Source organism: Motacilla alba, chromosome 1 (genome assembly GCF_015832195.1).
Source record: "Motacilla alba alba isolate MOTALB_02 chromosome 1, Motacilla_alba_V1.0_pri, whole genome shotgun sequence".
NCBI lineage: Eukaryota > Metazoa > Chordata > Aves > Passeriformes > Motacillidae > Motacilla > Motacilla alba.
The window spans coordinates 64,498,249-64,522,113 of NC_052016.1; the positions used below are offsets into that span (position 1 = coordinate 64,498,249).

Consider the following 23,865-nt stretch of genomic DNA (forward strand, 5'->3'; position numbering starts at 1 on the left):
GAAGTTTTTGAGATTTGCAGGTTATGGGCACCTCTTTGAAGACTGTGCTACTAACTTGTTATTCTACAAACTTAAATCAAATATTCCCGCTCATTAGTGCATCTGTAAATATCCTGCACCAAGTCACACATTAATGATGAAGCACTATGTTAGTGTGGATTTTTTTTAAATAGAATAACTACATTAAAAATAGTAGTCTCTGAAGGCTTTGAAGAGCCCTTGTTTGACTGTTCAGATGTAGACCTCTGTAAGTCCATGCATTGCATGTGATTTCTCCTGTGTTTGTACCATTTCTCATAACAAAAGAACACATTCCCAGATGAGCCCCTTCTGTTACGAGTATTAAATAAAACTCAATACAGCCTAGCTATAAAATGTAACATTTAAATGCTGTTATTTTATATAGAATATTAAGAAAGCTCTGTTCTATTAAGAAAGCTGTTTCTCCTAAAGCTTGTAAAAATTGTTACTGAAGTAACAAACCTCAGAATGCTGTTGGAGTTCCTGAATATCTGGGCATTTTAATTCATTTCAGTATAGCTGTGCTCCAGTTTATTCCAGCCTTGGCACTGTTTGCAAAAACACTCCTGCCAACCCTGAACAAACCACCTAATCCAGTCCAACCTCCCCAGAGAGATTAATCCTTCATGTGACACTGCAAAGCACTGAAAAGCACTGAAAAGTCACAGACATCCTTTTAGAAGCTTGACTCTTTCAAAGCGCATGACTGCCAGCTCTTCCAAAATACTCCTCAGACATGCTGCTTCTGTACTGAGAGACAGTTCTTACCCTTAAAGCACCAACTAGGTATTCCACTACCAGCCACTAGAGAATCCACTAGGGCACAGAAACACCTTCTGTGCAAGGTGTTTACCTTTAACCATGTGCATCTGTCCTTCTAGACATCAAGGCTGTCCCAGAACCCAAGAGCTGTTTCAGAAACTCAAAAAACTCTCATCCATCCATCCATCCATCCATCCATCCATCCATCCATCCATCCATCCATCCATCCACCCACCCACCCACCCACCCACCCATCCACCCATCCACCCACCCATCCATCCACCCATCCATCCATCCATCCATCCATCCATCCATCCATCCATCCATCCATCCATCCATCCATCCATCCATCCACCCACCCATTTATCCATCCATCCATCCATCCATCCATCCATCCATCCATCCATCCATCCATCCATCCATCCACTTTCCAACACTTGCACTGTAGAGTCAGAATGATCTGAAGGACTGCAGGTATCTGGTGGTAGTTGTGGGTTCTCCATGCTGCTAGAGCCCTCTCTAGTATCACATTTTCCTCTTGATGACAACCAGCTTTGTGCATGCTTGTCCATCTGCCTAAGTGCAAACCCAAGTGCACGTGGGTACTTTCCATAGTTGCAGGCTCTCTGTGTCACAGCAGAATTTTTACACTTTGTTAAAAAGTCAGCCTTACAAAAGGGTCCAGAGTTCCAGCCTTACAGTCAGGCTGTGCTCTAGTATTTGCAAAAATATTGAATTACTGCTTGGTAATTCAAGAGTAATTTCCTGAGGCTGCTGCCTGAGAAGTGAAGAGCAGCAGAAGAGGGATCATATGCTTACACCTGCCAAGCCCCAACAGAGGTTGGCATTTTAGATTGAACCAAACTGGTTATGTGATATTATGGGTAGGAGTAAATGGAATATAGGCATGTCCTCTTCTGCTACCTCTGCCACAGAGGCAGGGAGGAAGAAGGGACAGTTAACAGCACTAATATACATGGAATTGACCACCTTTTTGTATGCAACAGCTGGAGGTATGGATATCAATTTGTTTTCGCATGCCAAAGAGTGAAATGGTATATCTTTTGAGAGGTCCTTTCCCTGTTTCTGTAGAGTTACATCCACTCCTCTTCAGTGTCTACAGTGGATTCAGGCTTTTTGTTCTGAGTGTGTAGGAGAGTGCAACAACGGGAGAGGAAACTGGGTTTTCTTCCCTTTTTACTGCCACAGCAGCAAAGTCATTCTTTACATTTAAGTGATTGTCACCAATGCAAATGTGCTGAAGACATAAAGTCTGTGCAGCTGTGGAAGAGACTACAGGTTTTGAAATCAGCAGGGTAACAGAACTATAAACAGTGGCCTAACATTGTTTGCCAGTCTTTTGATACTAGTAAAGATGTAGGTAGAAGAATGTACCTCTCCTTTTCAGATCCCAGTCTGATTAGTCAGAGCTGAGAATTAATTCTGTCACCATTTTTTCTGCATTTAACTTAAGACAATTCACATGAAGTCACTGGTGGACAGCAGGGGTGAGCTCAACACAGACCATAGTGTCCCTTTCTTAGGATTAAAAATGTATTGAAATAGGTTTGTCGATGCAGATTAGCAAAGCAATGGGCTGAAATGATGAGGGCTATTTTTCTCTGGTGTCATCTCTCCTATACACCTTTATAACCTATGCATTGCCAAAGGACTATATGCTAAAGAGTGTGCTAAAACATTCTTTACATCTCTATTGGAGAACAGGAATAGCTTTGGAAAGCCTCACATATAAAAAGAACTGTAAATATTCTGTTCAAAAATAACAAGTCAAACCCTTAGGTTTATTTATTATTATTTATTTAATTTTATTTAATTAGTCAAACCCTTTGTTTATTTTTTAACTGAGTTCGCCTTCAGAATACCCCAAGAGATTTGACTGCACAGTTCTATGGATTTATCGCTTGCCAAGTTTCGAATTTTTAAAAATCAAAGCCCTTTTTTTTGAAGACCACTAACAAGCACAGAAAATGTCCTTTGCACTGCTAACTACATAAAAATGACCCAGATTTAATTTGTTTTGAAAATTATTTGTGGCAAGAAAATACTCCCAGGCTGACGTGTTCTTTGCCAAATGTAGTCTGCAGTGAGAGTCTGCAGGCCAAATTGTGAAACCACTGAAAAACAGGGCATTTAGGGGGAATCCTGACTTCACCTCTGCCCATCTCCATGTTCACAGAAAACAAGTAATGTTTGCTATTTCATTGCATTCAAAATCAATGTATTTACTTAGTAGATCCATCATTTTATGAGAGTTTTAAAAATTCATCCTTAAACTCATTTTATGCTTCCCCAAATCGATATTTTTTATTGATAGTGAAAATAAGATAAATTCATTGGAAGCAGACAATAAAACCTGTATGCGTAAGGCAGTTTACTTACTGCTTATGCAGGAGAACGTATGTTTATTATACTTTTGGTGAACTGTCCAGGCTCTATTTTTAAAGCTGAATTTTTTTTTATTCTGCAGTGGTCATGTAGTACTTCACTGAATGTTTCTTATCTGAAACCTGGGGTAGTCTATAATACTCGAATCTGAAAGAAGAGGCATGTCAGACATAAAACAGGAAATGTGGAGGTTTTGAGGAGTATTTCAGGTGATTTTGAAAAGTATATCATAGCTAATAAGAAGAAATGCTGCTCTAGGGTAAAGAAGAAATTTCAGGAGTGAGGAGTGAAGATATTCTTTAAAAGAGGTTTTAGCTAGGAGACAAGAAACAGGTGCACAATGAAGCTGCTATTATGCTTGTGAATAATGATGAAGTTACATTTGTGTAATGAATGTTAAGAAATCTATGTTTCTGTGAGAATGGATTCAGAGAGGTGACAGAAATCAAACTGAATAATGGAAATCAGACTATCGGGTTTTCAATAGCTGTGTCGGAGAAGAATCTCTTCCTGTAAGTCTTATCCTATACTAATGATGGGAAAAGAGCAGAGAGTGCAGCAGAGTAATGGAAGAGGAGACTATCAAGTGCATATTCAGAGCTTTTTAATCTATTACTTGTTATTCAGCTCTGACTGGGGCATTAGAGCTGTAGTGATGATGGGATGTGAGCTTCGCAATGCATTTTGAGAAACAAAATTTTCCTTTTCTGTCATTAGATTTTTATTCATATTTTATTTAATGGAAACCATGCCATTGATGGCCGGGAGGCTGTGACTGTGTACTTGTGAAAATGCCCTTTTTTACAGAGTTTTGAAAAGGATCAACTTGTAATTTAAACTTTGTGCATTATAATTTTGGGAATCTGGTGCATTTGGCAGACCTTATGAAATTGCACCTCAGAATAGCTTACTCTTTGGCATGTGAATGCTCCAGAAGAGTATGATGAAAACTGTCCAGTCTTTCCTTATTTTATGTTTTTCTTTAAGTGAGAGAGATGCAGTAAATTCTTGGAAGAGCTACGGAGTCAAACCAGATTTCCTATATTTTAGCTGCTAAAAACTTCCTGTCTCTGCTGCCTTTACTGACTAGATTTAGAATATAGACCTGTATCTACACAGAGACTTTTCTTTGTCACAGTCAGGTTTTCCCAACTGTACTTTAAATACGTCTATAAATATCTAATATTACTTTATATTTTTTCATCATGGGTAACTGAAAAGGACAGAAAATGTAATGTGTGAGAACATCCTGCCTTTGGACAGCTGCATCATCACAAGCGCGCATTTTCATCCAAAACATTATTCTAATGGAAATAAACAGACATGCGGAAATTCTGCTTGTCTGCTGCAGACCATTCTTACGGCTTTTCCTAAAAGCCTGGCCTGAAGACGACTTGTCTGAAACAGATTGAGCACTGTCTCACTCAGAAGTGGTGGGGGAAACTGTGTGGGGGAAGAAAGCAGAAATGAATACAGCTCCACAAGCAGCACAACTACACATGTTCATGCCCGATAAAGACACAACAGTTGGTTGCATTTCCAAGCTTCTGAATATATGTATAATTGAATAGTCATAGCATACTCTGAATGCAGGGCTGGTCATTTGTATTTTAGATTGCCTTCAAAGTGGTGAAGCCTTTCTCCTTCAAAACGTAATTGATACTCGTTGCCCATAGTGCTAACTTTTCGTTCCAGTGTGACTTCAATCATGTGACATGCTTTGACTTTGGGAATTCTATCAAAATCCTGGGAGTTCTCTTAGTAAGATTCAGTAAGTTCTGTTTGAAAATAGACTGATTTTTTTCTGCTTGGGACTCAACTCCAGTGTCTCAGAGAACAGAAGGAATTTTTTTTTTTACTATTGGGACTTTAAAGGGGAGCAGGAAACTGAAAAAATCACATTAATTTTTACATAGATATGTGTGTATAAATGTGCGCATGTATACATCATTTACTTTTCGAAAAACATTTTTTTAGCCTCACTCCCGCTTTCACACCTAAGAGAAGGAGCCCCTGCTTTGTGCAGTTCAGAGCCATGGCAGTAGCCCCATCCATGATGGTGCACTTTAGGACATCCTGTTCATCCAGTGGACTGGCCATGCCACTGATGGGTGTGATGAGAGCAGTAAGACAGAAAGGTACATTTTGAAACAGCACTGCCGTGAATGATTTTCTTAAGAGGTCTGTTGAGCACTGCCATCACATATTAGTTTTAGGCATATTATTTTTACAGGTCATATTAACATTTTCAGGCGAAGGGTGTGATGCTGAATGCCTCTGTCATGACTGATGTCCTCTGTACCAGAATTGTCACAGACAATAGTTACAGGAAGCACAGCAAAGGAGCTGTGTTTTCCACATCTGAGTTAAAGGAGTTCCTACTTAAAACACTTCTTAACCAGTGAGTGCCTACACGTTTCCTAGCAAGTGATTCTTGAAGCAGCAAGCTTTAGAGAAAATAAATGAGAACTACAGTGTTATTTTTTTAAGTCTGCAATTGTCTGAAGTTGTTGTCAATAGAAATAGTTGCATACATTTGTCTTCATTAATCATTTCAAGGTGCTGCTTTTTGATGCAGCCAGCCCTAGCAGTTCACAGGCACTTTAATTTTCCAATTATTGTACCTGTGGCTCAGAACAGATACTGATTAGTTTCACATTTTGGTCTGTGGGCAGCTTAATGTTCTTGTCACCTTACATTGAGTTTTAAATGTGCAGAGTGTAAGAGAATGTCAGATGTGCTCCCAAGTCTTCCGGTCAGGTTCAGCAACTTATGATATTTCCAAGTACTGTACTGATGGGTTTCTGAAAGATGGATGAGAGAACAAAAATATGGGTTTAGGATCCTGTCACAAAAGTAATGATTCTTCGTGTAAAGCGCATGTGAGCGATTTTGTGTTGTATTCTTTTTCACACAAATTTTCAGCTGGACATGAGGTGATGCTGCTGGCTGCTATAGCAGCAGTAGGAAAGGAAGTTACGATAGCAGCAAGGCAACAGCAATGCCTTCCAATATTTGCACACAATTACAAAACCTTTTCAAACTGTATTTATGAAACTAAAGGAGAAAATAAATTTTGAAAAGCTCTAAACACAAAGATTAATTCTATAACAAATAGAAATGTTGCCTGTCTCCTCTTTATCAATTGTGTACCAGCTATGACTCATCCATCCATGCTTTTTTCTTTCCAAAAACTGACATGGAAGAAATCCCCTCCAAAACACAAAACTACGCTGAACATCTGCTGTCTAGGTATTCATTAGTTCTGTCTGCTCTGCTTTTGGCTAATTGCCTGGGAGTGAAGTTGAATCATTTATGGGGACTTAACTTGGTGGCAGTTATAGTGGTAAAGATCATGTAACATTTGATAAAACCTAGGAAATGTCAAACATGTAGCCTCCCAAACATAAAATTTATTTACTGTTTTCCCATGCACTTTGTTTGCTACAATACTGCCTGCACAACTGATAACAGAAAATGTATTTAATAACTACTCAGTGCTAATATGCTGTAGTATGCATGACTGACTAATTTAATTTATCTCTGATTAAGCCTATTATGTTTGAGATCACTTTACAGAAGAGACTTTTTTTGCCAGCTGTAAGCTTATTTGAATTGTAATATAAGTTAATAATGTGTGAAATAACTACTGGTGCCTGCTTCTAAATGTTAATTTTACCAAATCACTTCCTGAGTTAGAGTGTACACAGCTCATCCATTGCAGTGTCGTTAGTGGCGTGTTTGGGTGTAAGATTGGACAGGTAAAAAGGCAGGTGCATGGCAAGGGGATCAATGGCTGTTGTTTCTACTGAGAAAAAGCAAAATAAATAAAATCACAGCCCAGCCAGGGATGGCACACCATCTGTATAATGACAGTGTCAGCTGAGAAGGAGCCCTCAGGATGTTCTGCATCTTGAAGCGTTTGTTTCCTACCAGGTGCAAAGAGAAACAGGGACTCCTCAGGAAAACAGAGAGAGGAACACCTTAAACCAAAGCTTGTGAGAAAGGCATTAGTAAGGCATTAGTGTGTCATTAGTATGTTTAAACAGGAAAGTAGCCATTTGGGTGGAATTTTAGATTTTTCTCAGACTGAGGGTAGAGCTGGAAAAGAATTGAGGGAAAAAAAACAACAAACATCCAAAACAAACCCCAAACAATTAAAACCTGGTAAATGTGAGGCGGAAAAAGTTCTGCCAAGGAAAGCTAAACATTTTTTCTTTAGGGACAAAGAAAAAATGGACTGTTTCTTGTTTCCCCTCCACTTTTTTCTGTGGTCTAATTTTTAGAGTAGGCAGACCCCTAATGGAGAGGGAAGCAAAGCTTTTTCTGTGCACAAGCTATATCCCAGAGCAGTTGATCCCTGGCAGATGAAACTTTGCAATGTCTGTGCTTTAGCCACTTGTTTCTCTGAGAGACTGCAAAATACTCTCAATTGCTGATTTGGAAAAAGCTCTGTGTTCATCCATTGTTCTTTAATGAAAAAACATAATTATATATAGTCTTGCTTTAATATATGTTTACTTTCAATCAGCTGAGAAAATTCAGGTGGAGAGAATGAAGTCTTCTACCTTGTTTAGAGAAACAAGTGTGATGGCCTGGGGTTTAGTCTATGAGATTATTTACCAGCAGTTGTTTAAATTATGTGTACTTTGCATTTAAATATAGGCAACTTCAACTGGAATAAAAGGAAGTCAAATCTTTCCTCTGTCGGATTAGTGTATCTCTTCTAAATAGAAAATATATAGGATAATGTACTTACAGCATCAGACTGAACTGCCAAAACAATGTCACTTAACTAGCATGGAAAGAAAAGTATGCTGCACATAATTTCTTTTTATGTCATTCTGTTCCACCCTCCAAACATTTCTGGCATGTGATAGCATGTGGGATGTCAAGCATCGTTGTTCACATTTTGTCATGCTATCTCATATAGATCAGTTATCAGCAAGTCGAGCTGCACAGCAGCTCAGATTTCAAGGTCTCTTTTCACAGCATGTCAAATCCTAGCTGGCAGGACAGGACTTTGGCAGGCCCACTGCGACAGTGGGGATGCAGGAACACGTGCAGCTAGAATGTTTGATGGCTGTGCTGTGCAGAGTGAATTTCCAGCATTATATAATCACAAAAAGGATGGTATTTCTACAAAAATTTCTGATGTGGTGGTTTCAAGGTTTGAAATGGCATTGCCAAGGCTCTTCCCCTTGTTTGCTCAGACCAGTGGATCAGTGAGTGTTGGAGGGACAGATATGTCTGTTTTAGCATCAGACAGAGACAGGACTGATACTGTTAGAGTCTTCTGGCAAGGTGAAATGTGAACATAGTATCATGTGGAGGGTATGTGGTACACTGGCTTCCCATTCTTTGTATATTCTTCCAGGTGTAATCCAGGACAGAGTGTGATACCCAGAGATCTGAAAGTGTGGTGCTGTATGTAATTCAGACCTAGCTCTGCATGCTAGCACAGACTGCAAAAGTGCCAGTTGCACTCTTACTGGTCCTAGTTCTCAGGCCTGGAGACAAGGCGTTATTGGGGGGAATTTTCAGTTTTGGGAGTTGCATCTTCACTGTCCTGAGAGCACTCAGGTTTGCCCCAGGTGTGAAGGCTTCATCTATATTCTCTACTTCTCACCTGGGCAGCTAAGGGTAGAGAGATTATTTAGTTTACTGGCTTTTCTTTTATAACAAGCAGGATTCTTTTAAAAAGTATAAATGAGCACATTTCTCCTTTTTTTAAAATTTCTTGCTAAGAGTAGCAGACTGAGCTTCTTCACCTGACAAAGAGGATCAAAGTAATTCAATTTGTAGATCAGTCAATGCTGAAACATTTTTTCTCTTTCTACAGATTATAAATGCTTAGGGATAGGAAAGTAGAATATGATGTTTCATATTCCCTATCTGTAAGAGAGAAGTTCCGAAGAATAATTAAAGAAAGAAGGTAAAATATTTGGTTATAAATAATCTAAATTTTTTGTGACTTTCACAGTCATGAGGCAGTCTCTTAGATGCTTTGAATGTATTAATTACATTAATAACAAATTAATTAATTTGAATGTATTAATTGTATTGTATTGCATTATTGCCTGCAAGTGTCTGTGATGTACATGGTTAATCCCTCCCTGTTCTCCTCATGCAAGGCTTTTGGCCCAGTTCAAGACAGAAACCATCAGTGGATCAGGAATTGTTGTGCTTTACAGAGGGCCAAGTGAAGACTAGGATTGCCTTCTCTCCATCCTCTTTCATCTTTCCTTTCCCCCCAATGCCTAAATGGAGATTGATCATTTAGCAGGAAAAAAAGACACTATGAGCAGCGAAGCGGAACTCGATACAATACTAAAAGCTGCTTAGCTGTCGTATCAGACTCAACTTACTCTTAAGCAAAGATTAGTGAGGATAACTTCTCTGCAAGCCTGTAAATCTGCTTAGCGATCTGTGACTCTTATGGGCAAATAATGCTTCCTAAACACAGCCTATGGACGTGTCGAGAGTCCCCTTTTTGAATGACTGATATATAGAAGCCAGATTATTTCTTCAGGGAAAGAAAATATTGTTTGTTGTAGCATCAGACAGATGTTGTAAGGCACTACAACATAGGAAGCCAGAAGTTGATTCATACCTTAGCAAATTGTGTTATGGTCTATCTTAACCTACATATATGTTGCAAAATATATGTCAGTGACACCCCATAAATATTTGTTCTTAGGAAGTTTCCTTTCTTGCAACAGTGATTTTCTCACCTTTTCTTAAAAAAATCACCGAAGAAATATGACATTATAGACCTCAAAACATTTGAAATCTCAAAACTCTATTTTAAAGCTCACCATTTCTGTTTGCCTTCATTGCACTGATATTTCTTTAGCTCATTAGATTAATATGAACTGTGTACAAAAAATATATAAAATCAATCCGCAAGGAAACATCAATGTAATTTATGCTTAAAGGCTCTGGACTCCATGAAGACTTAACGTTCAATAAACAGCAGGCTTTCTTCCATGTGTTTTTAAATTTTACTTCTTGATCTGGAAAAAAAAAAAAGGCAACACAAAGATGTATAACGGATTCAGACATATTTAAAAAATAAAAACATAGTGTTCTAGAAGATACCCTAATACATCAAATGGGACTTTTATTTTTGCTATGTAATTATTCGGCCTAACTTCTTTACTGCTTTTGTGTTCTTAAATTTAAATGAAAACAGCCCTGTAAAGTTGGGGAGACATACAAGACACCTGGTAAAGATTAATACCATCTGGGTTTTTAATTTTTTTTTTAATTTTCAATGACTGTTTCCCCCTTTTTTCCCCAAATCAGTCCAAGTTCCAGGACACTTTTTGCTTCAACCAATTCCATTAGGTTTATTTTGTGGTCTTGTTCAGGAAACCCCTGTCATCAGTGAAGCTTGTTTGGACAAGATTAACAATAGCTTTATGGCAAGAAATCTGATAGCAAGCACTCTGGGTTTTTTGTCTGGATTGATGAAGGGATTATAGGTCTGTTTAGACCTTGGTCATCCTATTTACCTTTTACAAAACTGACATAGTTTTAGCATTCTTCCACTGCTCTGGAATTTCTCTGTTTGTCTAAGATTAATTAAAAATCAATGCTGGTGGTTCAAAACCTCCTTATTTAGCTTTTTATAAAAAGTGCTGATACAGCTGCTGTTTGATATGCTTCCAAGCTACTTTACAAGCAAAGAAAGTATTTATCATAGATGAGTTTGAATTAGAATATCAAAGTAGCTAAGTAAACTGCACCTATGTATCATGCCAGGGGTGGGTCGAGGACAGTGATGGAAGGATTGTAGGCATCTCCTGAGAATGTCCCAGTCTTTACTTTGTAGAGTCATTTCAGGTTCACTTACCAAATGGTGACACAGAGAAGAAAAGCTCAATCTGAGGAAGCACTGTAGAAGACAATCAAAAAAAGGAATACTTGACCATCAAAACACTTGAAAATCCAAATGAACCAGCATGAAACTAGAATTAAAAAAATGCATTTGGCAGAGGGGCACACTTAGTGTGAAAAAGTAAACTTCAGGGAAGCTTCTTCTCACCAGCAAAAGCAGAAGTGATCTATTTCTTGAGCGTGTTTAACTTTCCTGCATCTTTCTTGGCATTACTGTAACTTCTGTCCAGAAAAGCACTAATGTCATTGCTGACATTCCTCTTTTGTTTGTCATACTTAGAAAGTTGATGATGTCCTTTAGTCTACATAATATTGATTTCCTTTCCTTCTTTCATTTTTTTCTTAATTACCTAATGTATATTAATTGCAATCCATTTCCCTATGTTCCCGGATGTGGATTATTTTTTATATCTATTTTTACTTCACTAGGCCATTGTGATGATTTAGGCAAGTATTCTTTTTTTTTCTTTGTTAATGGTTTTTTTTTAGTGTCTGATAAAATGTTCTTAAACAGGTCCCAGCTTTCATCTTTTTTCCAAATAAACTCTTTCTCCCAGCTGAATTTGCTCATAATTGTTCTCAGGATTGCAAAATGAATCCTTTTAACACATCAGGTATGTTTGTTTTCATGTTATCCTGTTTGTGATTAAGAAACATAATGAGCAAAAGGTGGCATTCATAAGGAAGCAACTGCTAATTTTTAGTTCTGTGTTAAATTTTATGTTATCATTCAGGATTAGGTATAATATAAAATTTCCGCAAGCTAAATGCTTACTGAGTTCAGAAAACATCCTTATGTGGAATTTTTAAAAATATTTTTATTTATTTCAACACAGCACAAAGCCTCCAGCATGTGCTACTAAGTCCTTTGTAGTAACTCAGATTTCTCTTCAAGACGGTGTAAACAGATGCTTGAGGAATCCCTCGTCAGCATTTTCCTCAGTGTATTCATGGTCTGGATCAGGTATCACCCTGCTTTTCTTGCACAGCCTTACTTTCAAAAGCATTTCAGCCTCTGAATGTCTCACTCCCCCCAGCATGGACTGTGAGAACAATCAGTTGTTTGTGTCCAGCAAACACTTCTCCATCCTGAAGGCCATGGCTGCAGCCTGTCTTTATTGCTCAGCCAGCCCGGGGAAATCAAAGATTTCACTGGATTGTGGTCAGTGTGTAAAAGCACCTAATTCAAGAGATCTGGTGTTTTTCATAGAACCATAGAATCTTCTGAGTTGGAAGGGACCCCCATGGTTCATTTAGTCCAACTCCTGGCCCTGTGCAGCGCACCCCAAGAGTCACACCACGTGCCTGAGAGCATTGTCCAAATGCCCCTTGAACTCTGTCAGGCTGGTGCTGTGACCACTTTTCTGGGGAGCTGTTCCTGTGCCCAACCACCCTCTGGGTGAAAAACCTTTTCCTGATATCCATCCTGAACCTCCCCTGACATAGCTTCAGGCCATTCCCTTGGGTCCTGTCACTGGTAATGAGAGAAAAGAGATCAGTGCCTGCCCCTCCTCCTCCTCACGAGAAAGCTGAAGACCACAATGAAGTCTCCCCACAGTCTCCTCCAGGCTGAGCAATTCGACTTACAAGAAGTGCCAGTCTTACAGGAAATGTCAGGCTGATAAAGCTCTGGCCTTTATCAAGGTGGCCATGCTGGGTTAGAGTTTAATGATGGAACTCAATGATCTTGAAGGTCTTTTTCTACCCAAATGACTCTATGATTCTATTAAAAAAGAGTAGAGCACCTTTCTAAGAAATTAGGGGATAATATGGGAAATACAGGATGTCTCCACACACCCCTGTGTCAGTGCTGCTTCTAAGGGCCAGGGAAGCTATGAGGGTGGCAGTGCAGGAGCAGGAGCAGTGGCCTTCCTGGCCAGGGCTGGGACCAGGAAGACACAGGGCCAGCTACACAGCACAGCTAAAGCACAGTGTAGGCAGGGAGAGAGGAGCAGCCTGAGCACAAACAGCTGCTGAGCTGTGGGGGAAAAGGGTCCCGGCAAGGCATCTCACAGCTCCATCCCACACTGCAGCTCATCTACACCACATTCAGCTGGCATGGGTCAAGCAGGACAGGAATGGCTGCTGATCATTCTCAAAGGGTTATTGCTTCTCATTACATCAACGAAATAAGCAATGCTTCAGGGTACACTGGTGGTGCTTGCTGATAGTAAACACGGCATCAACTTTCCCTGCCCATGGTGAGTTTAAAAAGAATATAATCTGAATTTAGCATGCGTTTCACTTGACTTTCTCACCAGACCTAGATACAAATTGTACAAGAATTTCTTTTAGTCTTATTTCTGAAGTGGTAAAAGACCCTCAGAACAGCCCTTCAGATCCCAAAGTAGAGAAAGCTATTAGGTACGTTATTGTTTTAAATTTTAATCTGTTCTGATGTTCCTGAAATGCTCTGTCTGTAATGTCTTTTGTATTAATCATCATAAATATTTTATCTTTTCTGGAGAGGGTATGCTGACGTAATGTCTAAGTGAGTGAGGCAACTTATCTCAGCTACTTTATCATACTTGCTAGACTTAAAATGAATATTAAGAAGTTCCAACAAACATGTTGTGCAGATAATGAAGGCAAAAAAAAAAAAAAATAATAAAGATACAAAATGGTAACCACATGTAGCAATTTTCTTGCTTGCTGTTCTCAAATTCACAGAAACCAGAGGTCCTTTGTGGTGCAACAGTTCCTATTACAAAAGTGGTGGGCTCGGGGGATGTGGAAAGTCCCCTAAAGGTGTAATAAAGGTTTAAAAAGCAGATGCTTGTTGACTTCTTGTATTATTTTCTTTTCTATGCTGCTCTCTAAAGAATGGTCAGCTTTGATAGGAGTAGGTTAGTTGCTTCATGTCTGTGCTTGGTCTCTGAAAAAAAATTCAGGGACATGATGCTAGAGAAGATGAAGCAGTGGCCTGAGTGATGCGAACATCTCCCTTCTCACGGCTCATCTCATCTCGCAGCTCATCTGGTGGTGGGCAGGTATGAGCTTGGGTGCATAGTTTATTCCTATTTTCCACATGCAAAGAAGTGTATTTCAGGCATTACCTCAGGTTTTGTCACCATATTCACTTTACAATGAGAACTATCTTGGATAAAACTGCGCTATGGTTTTCAGTGGTTCGTGTCGTGTAGGGTAATGCACAGAATTTATCTATTACCCTTCAAAATACCTGGATCAAACTTTATTGCTATGGAACTGATCTGTGTTCAAAGCTTGACAAAGACTTTGGTGTAGCCTTCCATATTGACATATAATGCACTTGCACTCATCATCACCCTTCTGTAAAAGTACCGAGCGCTTCCCATCTCGAACATTCCTGGAATATGTGCCCAGGCTCTGTTTCAGAATCAGATGGACCGGTACTGCACACCTGAATAATTAATGGCTGTTTATCCAGGTAGTAGCAATGCTTTCTGGTTTGTTCTTTTAATTGCAGCCTATGAAGAGTGTTACTTGGCTTACTTCTTGGCCAAGAGTAAAGTGTGATCAGAACAAGACAGCCAGAGAAATGCATATTTTAGAGCATCAAATAAATTTAAAGGAGAGCAGCGAGGGTGGTGAGGGGCTTGGAACACAAGCCGTATGAAGAACGACTGAGGGAGCTGGGGTTATTTAGCCTGGAGAAAAGCAGACTCAGAGGTGACCTTACCACTCTCTTCAACTTCCTGAAGGGTGGCTGTGGTGAGCTGGGGGTTGGTCTCTTTCTCCGGGCAACAACAGACAGAAGAAGAGGACACAGTCTCAAGCTGCGCCAAGGGAGATACAGGCTAGAATTAAGGAGGAAGTTTTTCACAGAAAGAGTGGTCAAATACTGGAATCATCTGCCCAGGGAGGTGGTGGAGTCACCATCCCTGGATGTGTTTAAAAAAAGACTGGATGTGGCACTTGGTGCCATGGTCTAGTTGAGGTGTTAGAACATGGGTTGGACTCGATGATCTTAAAGGTCTCTTCCAACCTAGAAATTCTGTGATTCTGTGATATACTCTTCCTTCTGGAAGCCACTCCTGTCCCCCAAATTGTGGGTATGTTTGCTTCTCATTATTATCAGTCATTTGAAGGAGAAAATTAACAAGGGAGCAAAACATTTGGGATGAGACTGCCAAACACACAGCAGAGCCCTTGGGTAGGAGGGTGTGGATTTAATGCATGGTGCTGGTTGTGAAAGCATTTTGTACATCTGGTTTGGTGCATGGACTGGATCCATTTGTGGAGGGGAGCCTTGGCTATTATTGTTTGGTCCCTCTGTCTTATTTTAGCTTCACATTACTCAATGTCTGATTATGTTGGACAATACTCACTGTTGCTGCTGAGAACATTTTGGACTGCAGTGACAAAATGCCAGGGATTATGTCCATATCATTCTATCACAGCTTAGGAAACCTGTGAGAGTTAGCCAAAGCAGGCACTGGATGCTTTGCAGAAGGAGGGCTGCCAGCCTAGGATAAATTAACTAAGTTTGTCTCCCATCTTTTCTCCCATCCTGACTGTCTGTATAACAAGATGATGAACTGCTAGCCCTCAAACCCATTGAGTGATAGACCCAAGTCTAAAAAAGTGTAAGAGGGAAAAGGAAACCTGCTTTGATACAGCAGGGTGGGAATTTTGCAGATCCTGGGAATTCTGTCATCCTGTTAAGAGCTGAGATCATTACTGGGCATGCTGTTCAGCAAAGGATTTCTGTCCATATTTTCTTTTCAAGTTTATCCAGCCTGTTTTACAGCTGTGATAACTTGTGGCACGGCACAGTCCAAAGGCTGGCATGTCTATGTATACATATATAGGCATAAAATCAGTTATTCATGCTTGCTATCTAAAATTGTGAGTTGATGCTTTGAAAAGAATGGATACCTGAATTTTGGGTTGTTATGTGAACCAAACAAAACCAGACAGAATATTTGGCACATAAGGAAGTATTATATTTCATTTCATTGTAATGTTTTCTGTGGATCTAAAATTCACTAGCTATCCTAAATTCACAAGTTTTTTCAATGCTGCATATCATCTTTTTATCTTAGGTTTTTCTGGAACAAGTATCTATGTCAACCAAACCAGAGATTTCAGGAGTACTGATTATTTCACCAAGGTTAATATTATCTTACAATAAAACCTATTCTTTATGGATTCACTTACTTTGGGCAATACTGCTTGCATATAGCAGGTGATACTAAAATCTCTATGAATGTTTTTGTAAGTAACTGAAATTACTGTGACGTTTATGGTATTCCCTTCTCTTAGATTAGGGAACAAAGCAGTTACTTAAATTACTTTCAAAGCAAAATTATGGAAATTTCCATTTAGGATTTACACTGAAAAAATGAAAGTGTGAAGTGCCATTTTGGGTGGTACGACTATATTTTAGTATCCCCCCTGCCCAGTGGCATGTCACTGCAAGGGCTTGAAAACTGGTGTGATGGCATGTTGCCTTCTTGTGTCTCTTTGCCCAGCTGAAGGGGTGACACGTGTCACAAGAGGGACGCATGTGCCATTCAGATGTTCAACTCTATGAGGGACCAGTGCAAGGTTTTCTGCCTATGTAGACAGAGCCTGAGGCAGGGTGAACTTAGGATGCAGAGAATAAGGGAAAGGGCTTTGAGATAGTAGCTGAGCTGCTGGAGATGTCCTAAACAGACAAGAAGTCAGCTGTGTGTGGAGAAAGTTAACTTGCCCCATCAATTCTCTAAGACCAGCTGGAGAAAAGGAGTGAGGCTTTGCAAACACAGTGGGGCTCAGGGGGAGGTGCAGGGGGCTGTAGCAGGCACTGGAACAGGTTACCCAGAGGAGCTGTGGATGCCCCATCCCAGGAAGTGTTCAAGGCCAGGTTGGATGGGGCTTTGAGCAACCTGGTCTAGGGAAAGGCATCACTGCCCATGGCAGCAGGCTTGTAACTAGATGTTCTTTAAGGTACTTTCCAACCCAAGCCATTCTATGATTAGTGAGTGCTCTTTTCTCCCTAGAAAATTCCTTTCCCTCTGCATCCTCCTTTCTTTGGAATATGAGACTCTGAGCTCATATTTCCTAGAACTTGCAGCCTTGTCACCATCCAGCATCATATTGTCACTCCAGCTCATAAAAGCCTGTCTGCCCTCCCCATTCATCTCCAATGATGCTTCCTCACCTTCTTAGTGCTCTGAAGGAGGAAAAGGAAAAAAAGATTGAGAAAAAGAAAAAACAGAAGAGTCCTCCTAGAGAAGACACTGCAGTTGTTGCCAGAATTAGGTGTGAAGATGGTGACTTCTGAAATGTAAGGAGTTTCCTTCTCTTCTCCAGGAGATTTGCAGTGCCAAGACATAGAGTGAGACTTCTCAGCTCATCCCTACCTGTGCAAGCACTGACAGTGCATATCAATAACTAATGAAGTACATACGGCCCATCTCTGGGCAATGTCTACCTGCCTGTGTTTGAAGTTTTACCTTAAAAAACTGCCTTGACCTTTCAATCATTTTCTCTCTGTTTTTTTTTTTTTCTTTTCTTTCTGGTAGCTTCATGAAGTTATGAGGAGTTTTTTTTTTTTTTTTAAAAAAAAAGGAGGAAACTTATCCTCAGTACTTAACTCAGCAGTGGAACAAAAGTAGTGCAAAAATACTGCAATAGGTGTTGAGTAAAAATGTCTGTTGTGGTAACTATTCTGGGTATAGCTGCTCTTTCATGACAACTCCTTTGAATTATTTCCATGTGGAACAGAGCAGCTCTGACAGCAGCTCTTTTTCAGAGGGAGGCAATTTCCCTCATATATGACTTGTCAGCTGCTAACTGTGGGTGTGTAAATATAGCTGAAATTTGGAAATAGTGCCGATCTGGCAGAGGTTTTGGGCAGTTATTTATGGCAGAGTGGATGAGTTTTACCAAGTTCAGATTGATGGTAAATGTTGCAGGGCAGGTACATTACCCAAACTTGTGTTTGTGTGGAGCACTTTGACAGTTTTATATTGATTTCAATAATATAATTCTTCTTTAAACAGCTAAGTGGTGGATAAAATATGTAATTCATATAATAACTATAAGAGTATTCAGGAGCATCTCAGTTGATTTTGCTTCAGTCTTACTGACCTTTTCTTCTCCCTTTGCTTTTGTGCTTGTGTCCTTCTTCCCTCATCATTCTCTCATCTCATTTGAGGTTTCTCCTCTTCCCACTTCATCTTTCAGCTGAACTCCCACAAGACATGGGAACCTCCCTCCATTCCTCCAGCATCAGTAACCTCATTTGTTTGTGAAGCATCTGCTTTATCTCTGCAGTTTTAACTCACAAATTTATTTCGTCTTGCTTAGTTTGTCTTGCGCCATCCAGTGCCACGTTTCTGGTTTGCATTCTGTCTCCACTAAGCAATCTTCCTGAGTGTAATCCCTTCCCTGATTTGCCTTGGTATGCTCTCTGTGTGTCAGCTTTTAATTTCTGTCTACACAAAGAACAGAGAGTCTGCTACAGTCTTCCCAGGTCAGCTGTGCCATAAAGCCACTAATTTCAGAATAATTTCAAGCTCATGGGGCCTTAACTAAGAAAGGTCTTAAGAGATTTTAGAGGGCTAAGAATATGTCTGTCATTTCCAGCCAACTAAAGATGCCAGTACTATAATTACATCTCTCAACTTCTGTAAACGTCCTCTTTGACTGGAAGCTCTCCTCCTGAGAAATCAAATGAAGACTTTTCTATCTTACTTTCAAGGTGTTATCTCCCTTTTGATCTGGCTATTTATGAGATCTTCTCATCCACATAGTGCAGAGAGAGTACTATAGAGTACAAAGCACCTTTTCTGTTGTCATCTCCATGTCTGAAGTGCCAGACCCTCTGTTTCCTAAAATTCAATAAATCCACTTTTTATTCTTCATTGTACCTAAATGTATCAAAATAAAAGAACCTCTTCCTTTTTTTCAGGAGATTTTCAAATGCTATTACTAGTCAAAGTTTCACTCCATCGCAGTATTGCAGAAGGTGCAACAAACTCAAGGAATAATTAGTAAAAGAAATAGAGAAATCAGCAGATGAGAACTTCCTCTTTCAAGAACAGCAGCTTGTTTTAGTTGTGTCTAATATGATCTCTAGGACAGTGTGTTGCGTTTATTTGTGCTGAGTCTTTGCTGCTTACAGCAGCAAGCTTATATTGAAACTTGAAGTTCGTAATTTAGCTCGAGTTGTCTGAAAGCTGAAATTTTGTATGGGTTCACATTTCTTGCAGATGTCTGTCACATACAGCAAATGTTGCTGGCTGATTGCCCTCAAAAACACAGGAGAAAAAATAAGATCCTTGAAAAAGTGAAATACTAATGACTTACAACCACTTCATATCTAATAGCTAGTGAATGCACTTCATGCTTGAGAGGAATGGGAACAGGGAAGCTTGGAGTTGGCTTAGTGGTGGGAGGCTTTGTGTTGTTTTTGAAGGAATACTTGCAAATTCTCTATTTGGTAGCTGACTTTTTAAAATGCAGTCAAATCAGTATGTGATGATGACAGAAATAATTATATTATTCTATGTTTGACTCAAAATATGTATTTCATTGGACAAAAAATAACAAATTATTCAGAAAATATACTCTAATATGCTCTGCTGAGTTTCAGTGTCTCCAGGGAACTTCATTTTATGACTATGAGCTTGCCTTAAAGTCCCGGAATATGTGATTCACAACCTCACCATCCTATTAGTTCATGTTTCTGTTTGGAAAGTGAATCAATTTCTAGATCTGATGTGTGTATAAACAGCTTCTTTTTCCTTAGAGTCTCAAGGGAAATCATGAAATGTCAGAGAATAAAGGTACACAGAGATATAGATGAATTCCAGTGCTGAAAGCTGAAAGTTAAGATGTATCTAAACATTAGAACTTTAATAAGAATTCAATGATCAGTGCTTTGCCAGCAATGTGACAATGTGCTCTCTCCCACTTACCAGCTATTTGTACACACTGTACTTTGGTCACTGGGTGTAGTAACCAGGTAAGAACAAAATACTTGGTAAATTAAATCTAAAGATTTCCACTCCTGCTGTAGAACAGATAGATGTAATGTACCATTTCATCTTAAACCAAATTACATACCAGGACATTTAGATACTTATTTCTGAAGACATCAGTGTATAATGCCTGATATCATAAGGACTGAAATGCTTAAATTCCCATTATGAAAAAATCTTTTAACTGAAAGCAGAGATACCTGAACTAAACAGCTCTGTGATATACCTAATCTTTCCCCTCCTGCTGCCTTTCTTACTGCTCATTCAAGTACACATGTAAAAGAAGGACTTGATCAAAAGCCCTTTGAAGTAGATGACAATCTGTCAGCTGGCTTGGCCACTGCTTGGACATCACCTGTATGTTCTGTCTTTGTAACAAACACTTCAGAGATTTCTTGAGTGGTGATAGAGCGTATGCTATGCATGATGGAACTGAGACAATGGAGTCTGTTTGCTGTTTGTTATCTTCAGCTGTTATCTTCCACACATTCCTGGAGCTACGTCTTTTGCACAGCATGCCTTTGCAATAGCTGTGCCACAAAAGGTTTTTGACAAAAAGAATTTTGAGGAAAAGTGTAAATGTTGTCTTCAGGATCTAAATGTTGTCTTCAGCTGTCTAATGGGGATGTAAGGAAGCCCCCCAGCAGATGTTTCTTGCAAGGGGAAAGTGATAGGAGAGGGAATGGGCACAAATTGTCATGTGGGAAATCCCACTTGGATAGTAGGGGGAGAAAAACCCAACCAAAAAAAACCCAAATCACAGTAATGTAATCAAGCATTAGAGCATGTTGCACTTGGAGATATTCAAACCTGACAGTCTTGAGCAACCAGATGTGACTTGGTAACACCTGGAACAGGGAATTGTACCAAGTGACTGCAAAAGATGCCCCCCAGCCTATGTTGTTCTCTGCTTCTATGAATTCTGTTATTTTTATGTAGTTTGCTGTTTTCGTCTAACTCTTAAATAAAGGAGAAATGTTCTGTCTCTTTTCAAAACCTACTGGGTTTGCTCTCATTTGCCTACACAGATGAGAAATGGAAAGGTTGCTAAAGAAATGATTCAGTGAGCTGCAAAAACACATACTTCTCTCTGGAACCATGCATTTTATACATTTGGTTTATAATACCCAGTAGAAAACATGTGCTGAGAGCTCACTGATTTTATGAGCTGAGATATCTGTATCCATGAATGAGATTTATTTGCAGTGTTTTCCTCTCTTTTCTTTTTAATGAACAAAACAAATGAAAGTATCTGTGGTTGTTTGGAATATTAAAACATGCCTGCTTTCATAGTGAAAATAAGATCAAGTCTAATAAATGTAATTATTACCACAGATAGGTCTGCTTTTCCATATAAATGCAAGCATTTCTTCTTGCTGTTTCTAGTAATCTACATCTTACAAGATGCATGTCTTTTGCACAGTGTGCTTTTGCAATACTTCCACCCCAGAAGATTTTCCTTGTGAAGTTATTAAAGTCAAGACTTTTAAAAACTCTTGTCAAAAACTAAGAATTAAAACTGGTTCTGTTTTAAATACACCTATGTTTTAAGCAATTTTTCAATGAAATAACCCAAGAGTGCCTTTGCAAATTAAGAAGTTACACGTTTCTCCTTGAAATTTCTTTTTTTCCATTTTTAAGTAGAGAATTTATAAACTTTTTAAAAAGCTGCAACATGAAATGTATTATGAGCTGAAGCTCTGGTCAATCAATTTGGCTTGATTTAGGGTGGTTAAAAAGACTTTGTATGTCAGAATTTCTTATAGCATGGAAGAATGATGTCTTATTTAGCACACAATATATTTTATAGTACATTACAGCAAAGGATAGGATATGTTTATGGAATATGTACATATAGACTATGAAAGCTAGGTCTTGTAGGGATGCTGTGTTTTAATTAATCTGGCTGCTAGGCCCCACACATCCCCTCACTCTTTCTCCTTCTGGGATGAGGGAGAAACTAGGATAGGTTAAAGTGAGAAAATCCTGCAGTGGGATAATGGCAGTTTAATAGGTAAAGCAAAAGCTGAGCACACAAGCAAACCTGAACAGGAATCCATTCACCACTTCCCATGGGCAGGCAGGTGTTCAGCCATCCCCGAGCAGGGCTCATCACATGTAATGGTGACTTGGGAAGACAAATGCCATCACTCCTAACATTCCCTGCTTCCTTCTCCTTCTCCCAGCTTTATATGCTGAGCATGATGTTGTATGTTAGGGGACATCCCTTTGGTCAGTTGGGGTCAGCTGTCCCAGTTGTGTCCCCTCCCAGCTCCTTGCACACTCCTGACCACTCTCTTTTGGGGTGAGAAAAGGCCTTGACTCAGTGTCAGCCTTGCTCAGCTGTTACCAACACATCCCTGTGTTATCAACACTGTCTTTGCAGCACAAGTACACAACACAGCCCCATACCTGCTACTGCGAAGAAAAATGGAAATTAACTCTATTCCAGCCAAAACCAGCTCAATGGACTTCAGTATATCTCTTCTGTAATAAAAGTCTGGAAACAGGACAAACCTCTCTCATGAAGGAAAATAAGAAAAAGATGATCCCTGATTTGTTAGATCCAACTGGGTTGCAGTCATGACAGACACTACAGTAGCACTGCTTCTAGGTATGAAGCAACCTGGGAAGTGAATGAGGGTGCAAAACTTCAAACTGCAAAAGAAGTTTACATTTTTTTGTAAAGCTGGTTATATCTCAATAAGTGTTTCTGTCCTTCTTTGAAAAACAGAGTAGAAACTAGCACAGAACCAGAGTAGTTTAACACAAATATCGTGTACGTGGTTTTTCTGCATAGCGTATCATCTTATGGTTATTGTCGAAACATCTGGCTTTACAGCTAGTGTTGTTTTCCTTTTCATTTGGGACAGGTCTGGCACAGCTCTGCCTTCTTGGGAATAAGGAAAGAAATCCTGTGAAAACTGATGTTTCTTGCAAGAAATATATACAGTAAAGACCAGATGGGTTTCATCAGTATTATTTACTTAGCTAGCAAGGGCTGTTTATCAGTACAATATACAGATCATTGTAAGCTTATAAAAGACAATGAAATAGTTGCGACCAAATCAGTTAAGTTTCACTCTTACTTTCTGAACATTGGCTTTCTTGGCTACTGAATAAAGATTCTGAGGAATAAAGCTTTGGCTTCACAAACCAAAATGTATTGTATAGTTTAATGGTAAGCAGACAAGACTGTAATTTTTGAGAGACCAAAACAATTTGTCTTCTTCCATGAAAGTTTCCTGAAGCATTTCCATGACAAAAGCATTGATGTTTTACACATGCAGGCTACTCTCAGGCAAAGATTGCTTTAAACTGTATTTCATTTTCAATAGTTTTTCCATTACCTAGTAGTTGAGCAAAAAATAGGCACAATTAATTTTTTTGCTTAGAAATATCTAATACCCTGAGTATCTATATGCTTTAATCTCCAAGAAACCATTGCAGACAATTACAATATTCTCAAAATGTTGCCGTTAGGATAGATGATGATTGGCACTTATTCATTAAGACATAATTGACTTCCAAAAGCAGTGGATTTAGATTCCCTTTGAAAGGCTTTTTTTTGGGCCCCATATTAATGAGCAGGAAACTTCAGAAGAGATGCACTTGTGCAAGCTTTTGTGCAAGCATATGTTCTGTGTGAGTTTAAGTAATGCTTGTATAGATGTGTATGCCTCCTGAAGAGACAAGCAGAGAGAATCTTTACATGTGAAGTGGAAACATAAAACAATAGCTAGGAAAACACCATCTAATTTAATGCACAGTGAGGCTGGGAAATTACTGTTGAGTAAGTGTCGTGTAAGCTTGAAATGCG

General features: G+C 39.2%; 1 protein-coding gene and 1 long non-coding RNA gene across 9 annotated transcripts in view; one reads left to right on the forward strand and one right to left on the reverse strand.

The window, feature by feature from the left end:
• Positions 1–23,865, forward strand: part of ENOX1 (ecto-NOX disulfide-thiol exchanger 1) — a 353,080-nt gene that overhangs the window by 171,464 nt on the left and 157,751 nt on the right. The window lies entirely within an intron of this gene.
• The window catches only part of LOC119701619, a 31,121-nt gene continuing 8,419 nt past the window's right edge, over positions 1,164–23,865 (reverse strand). The window contains exons 2-3 of the long non-coding RNA XR_005257104.1: positions 11,048–11,089; positions 1,164–10,205 (exon numbers count right to left, since the gene is read on the reverse strand). This is a non-coding gene — a long non-coding RNA (uncharacterized LOC119701619). The remainder of the gene's footprint in view (positions 10,206–11,047; positions 11,090–23,865) is intronic.